Here is a 12,609-nt window from a genome sequence, read left to right as displayed (position 1 = left end):
TGAATTTCACTAACATTCTGCGGTCACTGGTCCCTACATCACTGACAGCCTCTTCCTATGTGCATGTAATGTGGTTGTATTAACTTTCTGCACTGGTCTGTTGATGTTAACAGTGAGGAAAGCACACAATTTTATAACTGAAGAATGTTACTTAAGGTCCTTAAATACACTGATGATTTGTACAGATGTTGTTTGATTTAAAAAATTAAACTGTCCTCGGGTTTGGATATTTTGTTTAGTTTGTTTGTTGGCTTTTAGCCCAAAATTCTATAATTCTCTCTCATTTATGGCTCAACCAAACTAGAGTAAAAAATAGTCCACCAACCTCCTTCTACAAGAAAGAAAATTAAATAAATAAAATAAACATCATCAGTGGTGATCGCTTTGAATATTTTCCACCAACTACACAGAGATTCTGAGTGTGCAGCAACCTCTCGGCACCCGCTTTCAATCACAAAACTACTGCAAAGGTCGCTAGGTGGAGGGCAACCTGTCTCAATCACAACAATTGCAGTCTGACATGGAATGACTACAATTACTATCAGACAGACTTGTGAAAGTTTTATTATTAATTCTCATCCAATTCATTGCCAAAATGTTGCAATCAATCTTAGTCAGTCTGCACTGGTGAGCACAAATTGCCTGCGACATGTCTCTGTGGTTGTTTGCAATAATTCTGGTTATGCCGCAATTTCCGAATGCCTAATGTGACTATAGCAATAAACAACTGGTAAATTAGTCACAGGGAATTTCCCTAGTTTACACTGGACAGTATTAAATAACTGTATAATGATTATATTCCACTCTAATGAGAGCAGGAACCATTTGTTCATATGCAGGCTGGAGCAGCAGCTACTAATACAGATGCACAATAAAGCCCCAGACAGCGCCGCCTGTCATGGTTATTTAAAATGAAAATGTCAGGATGAAAATGTTTTCTCCCTCACAATGTTATTAAAACAAGACCTTTTGTTATGGTGTTATTCATCAGTATTCTGTCTTCAAAGTATTCAAAGAAGTCAAGAAGTCAGCAGTTATGCTTGCTTGCAGATGCGCAGCTTGACAGATGCGAATGAAAAGTTTTTGCCTTTTACATTCATAAAAAACAAATATATCAGTAATCTAGACAAGACAATCTGAAAACCCATCAGTTATTTTCAGTGACTTATCCTGTGAATATGACGCTTTTAACACCAAATATTTGGGCCAAGACTTCCTGGTTTTATTAGATTGATTATCAATCACTTTTATTATCAAAACTTACACATTATATATTTAACTCAGCTATAATCTTACGATATTTAGTTGACTAAAACTAGACTAAAAAAACGAATGCCTTAATTATGACTAAAATTAAAATCAAATCAATTTAGTCAAAAGACTAAATCAGGGTTTGCTGTCAAAAGTAACAATGATTCCATTTCAGCAATGCTACCTCTTTGCTCTCCCAACCATGCGTGATTGTCTGGGCACTACTCGACAACAAACAAACAGAAACCAGAAAAAAACCCATTATCAAAAAATCTCATCTCATCTCAAAAGATTCTGCATACCAGTCAGTTTAAAACTAAATATTTAACTCAACCAGGAAGTTGTCTGTGCACCAAACCAGACAGTCTTGCAAACAATCCTCATACTTTAAGTCCAATTCATTTGAACATTCTTCCAGCCTGTTAGAAACCTAATTTGATGGCTCTCTAGATGCTTTTCTCAAGTCTAAAATATGACCCAGTGCCCTAAATAATGTTAACGTTATCAAAACAGTTTAAAAGGGACATTTTGTGAAACTTTGAACCCAAACTACAGATAACACTGTCCAGCAGGTCTTATATCACATGAGTAGATGAACTCTGGTTTCATAGCAACCTTTGTGTTTTCCCCATCATCTGTCAAAACCCCGATACCTGAGAACAGGGGATGGGTGAACTCTCATTGATCCCAAGTGTGGGAGCACAGACCACACTTGGGACCACGCTTTAACAAGATTTCTTGAAAGTCTGTCAACCACTTAAAAACCTGTGGTGCTTATAAGCTTCACCCTTTATTCTCACACAATTTTCAACAAAACAGACACAATGCAGGGTTTAGAAAGCCATAAGGAAGAGAGGGTGTTCATTCTGCTGTAAGTGATAGCAAATATCTAGGATAATATTATGCAGTTTTAACAAGCAGCAACAGCAACAGCCTCACTGCCAAGCAGGTCACACAAATCAACAACAACACTTTGGTGAATAAATTACTCAGTCACACATCCTGTGAGAGGCAGCTTCAAGGTCTGCACATCCTAGTGGCATTCACACAGCAATTAATGATGCGATTCTCTCAGTTTACAGGCAGAGCAGTCTTTCCTGTGGCTAGTGGAAGATTCGATGGTTTTAATAATGTCATACTCATTTGGCCTGTAAGCAATAAAACCCACAGCACAAGCTTGTCAACATTGCGCACCAGTCTGCTGCACAGTTATACCAACCAAACTAAACACAGGGCAGCCAGCTGTGTTTCCACTCACTGCACACACATCCTCAGGCCCAGCGGCACAAAAGGAGTCTTTGTTTTGCATTTTTAATCCATAGACAGGAATCTTTGAGACACAAGCCGCAGTGGTTGGCAGGGGCCCCTTGACTACTGCTGCCCTCCTCTCCCAGAAGAGCAGGGCCTGAGCCAGGGGCCTAATCCTGACGCCAAGTGGGTCACTGGAGTTCAGGAGGACGACTGGCAGCATGGGGAAAGCAATCAAAATTAAACGTGGACTTGCAGCCCTATATGACCAACATTTGACCACAAGAAGACAACCACTTAAATAAGAATCAACACTGCATTCCCACCGTACAAGCACTGGCCCTCAGGGAAAACTGAACAAGTAGAAAACCTGCACAAGTAATGATATTACTTGACTGCTCTGTCTGAGATTATGTGCTTGTCCTTTTCCAGATGACTTCCACAGATTAATATATCAGGGCACACCCAAACAACTTTGCTCTGGCCAAAATCTCTCTTTATTGACTGCAGTTAATCTCAGATAAAGAGTGCACTCTTCCGTTGTCTGCCACTACACAAGCTTAAATTAAACATCATTCATCATGCAGAACTCACAAACAAGTGACATGGGATCTAAAAGTCTAACAAGACCTGTGTAGATATGCAATGTTGCAAACATCCTTACACGTCAGTAGAGCTACTGTTTAATCATTAGAAATAAAGTAAAGCGGATGCAGCGGGCATGTCTATCTACAGTGTTCTTTGGCATTAACTACGCTGGACTACATTTATTGATTGATTGACTGAACTTTTCAGAGATAGCCAAAGATAGCCATATCTGCTTTTAGCTCAGCCTTTGAATGTAACAGGACATTTCTGCAATGCATGTACAAAAATCCAGTGTTAGTTTTAAACCATATTATCTTTTGACTACAGGTAGAAAAGAATCACTCTGAAGATCTTACACGTTTTACCATTTTTCATTCAACAGTGTTAGCATAAAAACGTAATGTTTGAACAACAAGAAATTGTCATTTTGATTCAAACTAAACAACCCCTCAGCTTCTAAACTATAAAACATCTACTGTCCACTTTTGTTTGAGCAAAACTTCCATAATAAAGGGAAATGCTTGTATGCCATTAACGCCATTACGTGAACTGGGAATTGCACCGATTATACATATTTTTAACAAGCTGTGTGCAGTTGTATTTTAAGTCTCCCCATATAATTGCAGCATCAGTTGTGACTTAAAGTCTGAAAATAAAAGAATTTCGCTCCACACAAACTAAAGAGGAAATTGCAATAATAGTTAATAATCCCATGACCATGGCTTGTGATAGCACATATAGTGTTAGATATACAATTTCTATGAATTTCAGCCCTAATAATAACACTTGTTATAAAGACCCCCAAATCCAACGCCTTTCCACACTGAATAAATAATTATAAAACATTATTTTTTACTTGCCGTTACTGGACAAAGTCAAATAATGTCAATGATGTGTGCAAATAAAACATTTTTCCCTCATGTACTGCACCACATTAAGTCTTTTTCAATGTGTATAATGTATATTCTTATGAAACAATTACAGCAAGCACTAAAAAGAACAGCGAGTTAGAAAAGAAAGAGGCTACTAGCCCATTTGTACTTGAAGTTATATCAGTCACAGTTGGCATAACCAGAGTCATAAGGTGATATGGTGAATACAAAATCCAAAAAAATAAAAATATACTAGTCAATTCTATAACAGTCTAGTCTGATGATCCACAGACACTGAGCTCTGAATCAAGTTGTTAATAAAACCATGATGTTGTCAAAAACTATGGACACGTCTTGTAGAAGAATAACTTGCACCTTAATTTGGGCCAAAACAATTTTTTTGTTGTTTTTTAATATAAAAATCTCATTTGAGTGATGATTCTGTACTTTTAGTTTTTAAGTCACAGTGACCTTTAAAATTATACTCAGGCTCTCTCCTACTGATTCACACAAGAGCTTCAAATAACTGGCTGGAGGCATTTTCAAGATGCCTAGACTTCTAGATTTTTCTAGAAGGACTCTGAGTTAACACCAAACTGCTGAAAAACATTGTGCATAATGTTATGACATAAAAGAAGAATGTTGGCAATAAAAAAAAATATATATCATCGGTTCTTCTTTACTGATTTTGATATTTTTATTTAAACAACCCATCTGGGGTCTGATTTACCCCACAGTATGGCATCTAATCGGCTTTGTCTGTAGCCACGGACATAGCTGTCTTTAACAAAAGCTAATTATTATGGGTTAAGGCCACCTTAAACCTATACTTTAAGCCTAATCTAATTAATATTTAACAGAGTAACACAAGGAATCCAGATTAAAAATATGAAAAAGAGAGATTCAGTTTAGTTTTAACTATTAAGCAGGAAAAGATAAATACATACAATAGATTATATTTACATTTATCCAGACTAGGCCTCTTGTAATATACCTTTAGAGAGCTTAACGAGACACAACGTGTGTATAACAACAGTAGTGATAGAGCTTTTGTCTGAAGTTAATCAAGGTTATAGCAAAATGTAGTCAAAGAACTGAACTACTTTGCATTTTCGCATGGCAAATTCATTTGAAATTCTCTGGTGACTCAGCCAGCACCATTCTCATTTCCATATTCATCATTTTCATGACAGACTGCAAATCAAAAATAGAGCACTATTGAAACATGGACGAATAATAGCTCTGTAATAGCTTCTGATGAATTAGACTTTAAACAGCCTAATTAACCCAGGCGAATATGCACAAGCTCTAAACAGTCCACTGCTGCAACCCAGAGCTAAATTCAGTGGTTAATTTCCAAGAAAGTCTTACCTTTTGTCTTTGAGTGGTGCTTAATTCGCCAACTCCTCCATCTCAATATAGTTAAAACTTGTAGTTAAAACTTGTCCGAATTCACCTGTTGAACAGAAAGAAAAAAGCTAAAATTACAAATTGGTGGCTTTGAGAAAAGAGTCTCATCACTGACTCAGAGCATCTGGGTCATCACGAGCCTCCCACAGAACGGCAGAAATAAGATGACACACACTTCATTCACCAGCTTTGAAGGGGTCTCTTTACAGATAACATAAATAAAAAAATATGTTAACCTGAATGTTAGTTTGTGCCATCGTAAGAAGAAGTGATGCTGAAGGAGTGTGCGTTTGTGTTTCAGCACCACACTCGTAAATTGTATTCCACTGAAACGGCCTTACTTAGAGTATCTGGTGATATAGATACTCTCTGGAGAGTACACAGTTCTGGTTCTGTTGGATCTCAACTCTGCTTTTGATACTGTAGATCACAGTATCATGATAAACAGACTCAAGAACTTGTTTGGGATTACTGTTTTAAAATGGTTTATGTCATATTTGTCTTAGAGATCTTTTACTGTTTGCATGAATCATGTGACGTCAGAATCAACAATTTTGCCGTGTGGGGTACCTCAGGGATCTGTCCTGGGTCCAATTCTCTTTCTACTTTATATATTCCCCGTAGGCTAAATTATTAAGCGCTATAAAAATATCTCCTATCATCTCTATGCTGATGACATTCAACTATACTGTTCCTTCAGGATTTCTGAGCTTCCTAGACCCTTATGCTTTTATTTCCTCCCGTTTAGAATACTGTAATGGTCTTTTTACTTGTTTTAACAAATCAGCCTTAAATTGTCTCCAGACTGTGCAGAATGCTGCAGCACCTCTCTTAACAGGCACCAAGAGAAGATCTCATATTACTCCAGTTTTAGCCTCCCTTCACTGGTTGCCTGTAAGTTTTAGGTTTCATTTTACACTTTACAATAATTTACAATAATTATTGTCACATATTATGCCTGAATGCCTGTGCGAATAACTGTGCGGACTCGTCCACAGAAAAGTATCCACTAACTATTTTTTATTTTTCAGTTGCCAATTCATTAGTTAAGAAAAAAAGAAAATGGCGTAAACAAAATTGTCACATTTGCCTGAAATTAAATCAATATCTTGGTAAAAAAAAAAAAAACTATTAAAAATCTTAAATGCATTAATTAAACAGAAAGAAACAGAGCAAAACAGAATATTCTAGAAAATGTGAAGCTGAAGCCAAAGGTTGTTTAATATCTTGCGTGGCGTCCAACTTAATGCTGGTAATTACAAATGTTAATTTACTTTACACGTGGAAAAACTCCACAGGTAATAATATTGTTTCAGCAATAATGAATGGATGTTCTAGTTACCGTCTATATTTAACTGACTTCTCATCATTAAATAGAATCATGATGCTTTTACAGCCTACAGAGTGCAAACAGTCATAACCTCAAACAAACAGTAGCATACAAATATGTGTAAGTACAGACTTGGAAGCATCAATGTAAAAACTTGGGTTCAGCTTAGGCAACATTGGCACAAGACGCAACTGATCAACTTCCACATTTTCCAACACAAAAAAAAAACTTTTTACAAATCATCTGTTTTGTTTTTGTCACATTTCTCTGTACTTTTGTCTTTTACTAAAAAATTAACAAGTCATTTTCAGAAATACAAAATCATTAGTGAAGTTGCTGGTATACTAACGTCACTTTTAAGGGAAAACCCAGTAGACTTGACCTATTATATTTCTTCATCATAGTAGCATGATTCTAAGACAGTTTTCAATTGCATCTAAACTCCATGTAGATCAGCTTCTTAATTTTTACAAGAATTACTTGCTGTCAAAAAAAGTTACCTTTGCTCTGTATTGTATATTTAAAGATTTTACTGCATTTAAATTTAATTTAAGATGTTTAACTTACAATAATATCATAATAAAACCAACAGATTACTAGCAGCAAAAAGAAGGTGAAACATAAGCAAGACTGCACTGTATTTTTACTACTCGCTAATTATCCATTCTGGTAAAGCACAAACAATGAGTATAATAAAAACATAAGTATATAGTTCAGTCCTTATATCTGTCACAGATATGCAGTTGTTATCTCAGCAACACATTTTTACAAGTTCAAAAGTTCAACATCAAACAAGCCTCCGCCTGCACCTCGTCAGCTCCCATAACTCCGATATCACTGCGCATACTGAGCCAAAGAGATAAATTGTTTACTAAGAAATGGAACTAGTGTTTAGGTCACACAAAGAAACAACTGCTGACAAAGTCTGTGAATGAAGAGGAAAAATCCTCTCAGCTCTCAGTGAAAGGTCAGTGTGACACAAACAATCCTGTGTGGTGAAAGGATTTCTCTGCAACTAATGCTGCTGTCAGAGATCATTGTCCTCTAAAGGCTTGGGGACAGCAAAGAGAAATCTTCACGAGCTTGTTAATATTTCACTTGCCACTGCACTGTGTGAAAAACTAATTATGAGCCAACACATAATTCATTAATTTGGCAATTAATATGTTGGTTTCAATAAAACTCCAAAAGAAAAATATACTGTTTAACAGTGTACCATCTTGATGTCTGAAAATTATTTTGAGAATATTTACATCATATTTATTATAATACATTATTATTTACTACAAAAACCAGTGATATGTGGCCTTCTTATTAAAAGTGGACTGTTATTATTCCACTGATCTCCAGTCTTTTTTAAAACTACCAAGTATAAACATCAAATGTTAGCAGTTAAAATGTTTGTTTGTTTTTAAACAAATACCACTTTATTTCACCCCGAGATAAATCACCATCTTATGTTAGTGGAAGGGGTTTCTGTGTCCCTGTGATCGAAGGGGCTATAATTTCAAGGGCTTTAGCCCTGGTTGGGTCTCCTAAGGCAAATTGGCCCTGGGTGGCGAGACAAATGAAGAGCGATTCCGAGTACCCTGTGAAAAGAAATTACTGTGGTTACTGGGGCCCAACCTTGGAGCCAAGAGAGGTAGCTCAAGAGAGAGTATCTAGTGGCCAGGCCTTAGGGGCCAAAACATTCTCGACAGGAACCTACTATGGATTAGGGACAAGTTATTGCCCCAAGTGGAGAAATTCAAATATCCTGGAGCCTTATTCAAAGTGAGGGAAGCCGGAGATTAAAAGACTGACTGTGGCATTGCACCAGTTTGTCGTGGTGAAGCGAGAGCTAAGCGTAAAACTGAAGCTATCGATTTAGTGGTCTATCTATGTCCCTATAAGCTTTGGGTAGTCACTAAAGGAATGAGACTGCGGATACAAGTGGAAGAAATGAGTCTTCTTTGAAAGGTGGCTTGGAGATAGGGTAAGGAGTTCTTACAAGAGGGAATCAGTGTAGAGCTGCTATTCCTTCACAGAGAAAGAAACCCGTTTAGGTGGTTTGGGCATCTGACTTTGCTGCCTGGGTGAGGTGTTCCGGGCATGTCGTACTGCAAGGAGGGCCAAGGGTAGACCCGGGACAAGTTGGAGAGATTACATCTCTCGGCTGGCCTGGGAACACTTTGTGTTTCCCCAGATTAGCTGAAGGAGTTGGCTGGGAAGAGAGAAACCTCTGCAGATAAACTGCAGAAAAATGGCTCAATGGATAGATAGCTTAATGGATGGATATTGTATTTCAGCAGAAACAAAATCTTACACAACTTCAACAGGCAATGCAATCCAAATGACACAACAAAAATTATTAAAACAGCAGTAAGGTTCCCTACTAGTGAAATCAGCATAATAAATGGCTGTAATGATAAGTCGATCTATCTCATTACAAAAGAATTGAAACCTCTGAGTCATTGTGAAATTGCATTTCACATCAAAAGAGAAAATACCTGTCAAGTTTTTAGGTCAAGTTAAATGCTGACTTATCAACTCCTGTTTTCAGTAACAACTTCAGATGTAAAACCCATCAACAGCCAAAACTCATACGATAATTATTTGTAGTAATTGATAAAAAAAATAAAGCAACAAGCAAGAGATTCATCTGGGCAGGGTTGGACGAAAAACTTCTGAATGGAAATCTGGTGCTTGAATTCTATAGATGGATGCTGTAGCACAGATTTTGACAGGAAAATGACCCTGAGGACACAATGCTATAGTAGTCATCCTTGACACAGTGTGCAGTTCACATTCAAAACAAATGCACCAAGTCCATGGCATCAATGATTACTCAAGCAAAACACAAACTCTGTAATGTGAACTGACTAATGCAACTTCCAAAATTCAGCACAGCACTCCAATCTGCTGACTAACAGTATCAACTATAGATATAAAGCCCGAGTAGTGCCATTACCTTTTATCTGTCCTCTGAATAGCTGAAAGCTGCCAGAGAACATTGCACTGAATCAACACAGGCTCCTCTCTATCAGGAAAACTTGATATGACAGGCGTTCAGTAATTACATTATTAGGCATAGCAGGTAATAATATAATCTGTATGTGTTCCTCTACCTCCGTCATAGCTCACGGTGTTGCCAGTCCCCCCTCCTCCTCCGTTTAAAGAAAATCTGCCGCACAAAACACTTATTCCCTGTAAATGTAAATGTGCAGTTGAGGTTTTAGAATAAAGTAGAAAAAACGTGATGCTTAAATTAAGACGCCAAGTAGAAAAAGATAACACAAGTAAAATATAATCTACCAAAGCAGAGAGAAAGTGGAGAAAGAGAAAATTTCTGCTTCCTCCTTTTACCTGCAGCACAATGTAGTGCCAGCAACTAAAAAAGTGTCAAAGTATTTTTCCATGCTCTGCTAACAGCTTCAACATCTATTTATGGGTAAAAATGGAGCACAGAGACTGTACCGTCTGTAAACACAGCTGCCAAAGATTTATCAGTTAATACAGCTTGACCAATACTGGACCCTTTTTTTTTTTTTTTACTTAAAAATTCTAAAAACAACAAGTCATTTAGACACATTTAAAGTAATCAAAGGCACACACTAAGATGCCTTTGATCCATCTTTTTTCCGACCATTATTAGAACATTTTCCGTTGTAAGAGAAACAAAGGAAGGGGGAAACTGCTCCCAAATTACTTCAGGTTAGTACTTCTCTACAGTCACGGTTACTCATCAGTCAATGAATATCATGCCAAATAGATAATCTGTTACTTGTATATATCTATAGAAAGATGATAAAAAGGAAGATACCAACTTGATAGGTTAATTAGTTTAATGATTAACAATGAAATCAAATCCTCACTATTGCGTATTTACTGCCCATTACCACAGGCAAAAAAATAAAGGGTAAGCATGGAAGAAGGAAAAAAAAAAAACCACAACCATAAGAGTGGTTCTAGTTGTTCTTAATCACAACAGACAGCATTGTAATTAAAGGTATTTTTCAGCTTCCAGGCTTAAGTGAAAGTCTATGCCATTTGCCAACAATTAAAGAGCTATGACAGTGATAAATAATAAATACTGATTTGCAGTTGTGGTTCTCGAAATGAACAGAGTGCACAAAGTGAAGCGTATAAACCATTTCAATACCTTTTGTATAAAGACGCCAGGTTGGCATGTTAGTCACCAGTTTATGTACTGTATAAAAACAGATCTGCCATGTTTTATTAAATCTGAACTTAACTAAACAGAATCAAATAACTTTGATTAGTGAAAGTCTTCTGTGTATCCAATTAGTGTCAAAAAGAGAAATACTCTTTATTCTGGGACAACAAAAAAGGAAGAAAAACAAAAAGTCTGAGATAGAACCTTAGCTTTGAAGTGACCATTTCAGAAATACAGCGTGATTACTGGTGTTTTGCTCAGAATAAATTACTGTAAAATCAATTTCTAATTACAGAAAAACAAATCTTGCTTTATTTTTTATATTATAGGGCTGCCACAGCTCTCCACTGTGTTCAGTTTGCAGGCAGCATTGTCAGCAACGCAGAGAGTAAATCTTTGCTGACACCCGTATGAGACTATACAGTTTCTCATTAGCATCTACAAGCTATGATCCAGCTGTGTCCAGACACTTCTGGACCAGACTGACAGAAGATGAGACGCGATCGATTTTAGAACAGGTGAATAAGGAGCACCCGGGGCGGATATAGGGCTGGAAATCTGAGAGAAATGACAAGAGTCACAAAGATTAACACAGAGGGGGGAATAAAAGACATAAGTCTGAATTAAAAAATTTTAAAAAGACGCATAAATATAGAAATATGTGCCGATGAGGTATTCACGGTGGTAGCGTTTGTAAAAATCAGCTGAGCTTGAACCTTGACGCGACAAACACAGGTACAGCTCATGTATCCGTCCGTCTCCTCCTGCCTGTGATGCCGGCCGGTACACCGGGTACTGATTGCCTGGAGGCTAACGCCACCTAGCTTGCTTCGCTAACGCCAATTACAGCAACAAACCAACTGCTATATACTTTAACACACTTCCCGAGACGTGTGACACACACTGGGAATATATGTACACCCGATTTAAAAAGAAGAAGAAGAAGATAAAACAACATACCTGTCTGTATCGTACGTCGCTGACTCGCGACTTTATAATAGAAGGTAGCGCGCGTTTGACTCGTCGGTACTACATGTACTGTATGTGTGTCAACCCACTTTCAGCTGAAGCTAGCTAGCTAACGTGCAGCATTAGATAAGAATGTGGGTCACCGGGCCTTTGGCCAGTCTCTGTCACCAAAGAAGCCGAAGCAAAACTGTTCCGTTTACACATTTACGTCTGTCGATAGTATACACAGAAGCTGCGGATAAAAGCGACACAAATACGGAGCGGAACCAAACGGTTGCGAGTTGACACTTACCCCGAGTAGTCTCCTCTTTCATCGGGATATCCCTGCAGCCAGTGGCGCTGCAGACGGTTGACTGCGCAGCGCTCAGGCAGACTCACTGGAGCTGGAAACGGTGCCAAGAGAGCCTACCTCCCTACAGATCCACTGTTTACACACAAATTACACCTGGTTGGAGAGGCCTGATCCAAATCCAGATTTACCTACATTACATTACCCGTAAAAAGTTAATAGAGAAGTCCCAAAAATGAAAGTAACTATATCCTCCAGCTCGACAGATTAATTTTTTTTTTTTTTTGCTTTAAATATTTTTGATTAACGTCTCTGTATTTTGATTACTGTGTATTCAAAATGCCTTTGAGGACAAGTCAGATATTTTCCGTTTTCCAGTCGCCATTCTCCTAGCTTTAAACTTAAATAACTTGTAAATAATGAGTTGACAATAGTATTTTAATGCGTCTTTAACTTTGATAAGTCCACTTGATTATGGCATATTTAATAGACTGGC

At 37.5% G+C, this 12,609-nt stretch overlaps 1 protein-coding gene across 6 annotated transcripts in view; it reads right to left on the bottom strand.

Annotated features, from left to right (window-relative positions):
- clocka (clock circadian regulator a) overlaps nucleotides 1-12,250 on the bottom strand; it is a 34,635-nt gene extending 22,385 nt beyond the window's left edge. For 4 of the 6 annotated variants that reach the window (XM_085150812.1, XM_085150811.1, XM_085150809.1 and 1 more), the window contains exons 1-2: nucleotides 12,117-12,250; nucleotides 5,331-5,415 (exon numbers count right to left, since the gene is read on the bottom strand). The gene's annotated coding sequence lies outside the window, so the exon portion shown is untranslated. The other 2 variants (XM_085150807.1, XM_085150810.1) reach the window with 2 other exon arrangements.
- Nucleotides 12,251-12,609: the final 359 nt, after the last annotated feature.

This window comes from Neolamprologus multifasciatus, chromosome 23, assembly GCF_963576455.1.
Source record: "Neolamprologus multifasciatus chromosome 23, fNeoMul1.2, whole genome shotgun sequence".
NCBI classification, from domain to species: domain Eukaryota; kingdom Metazoa; phylum Chordata; class Actinopteri; order Cichliformes; family Cichlidae; genus Neolamprologus; species Neolamprologus multifasciatus.
This window is presented reverse-complemented; position numbering and strand designations above follow the sequence as displayed.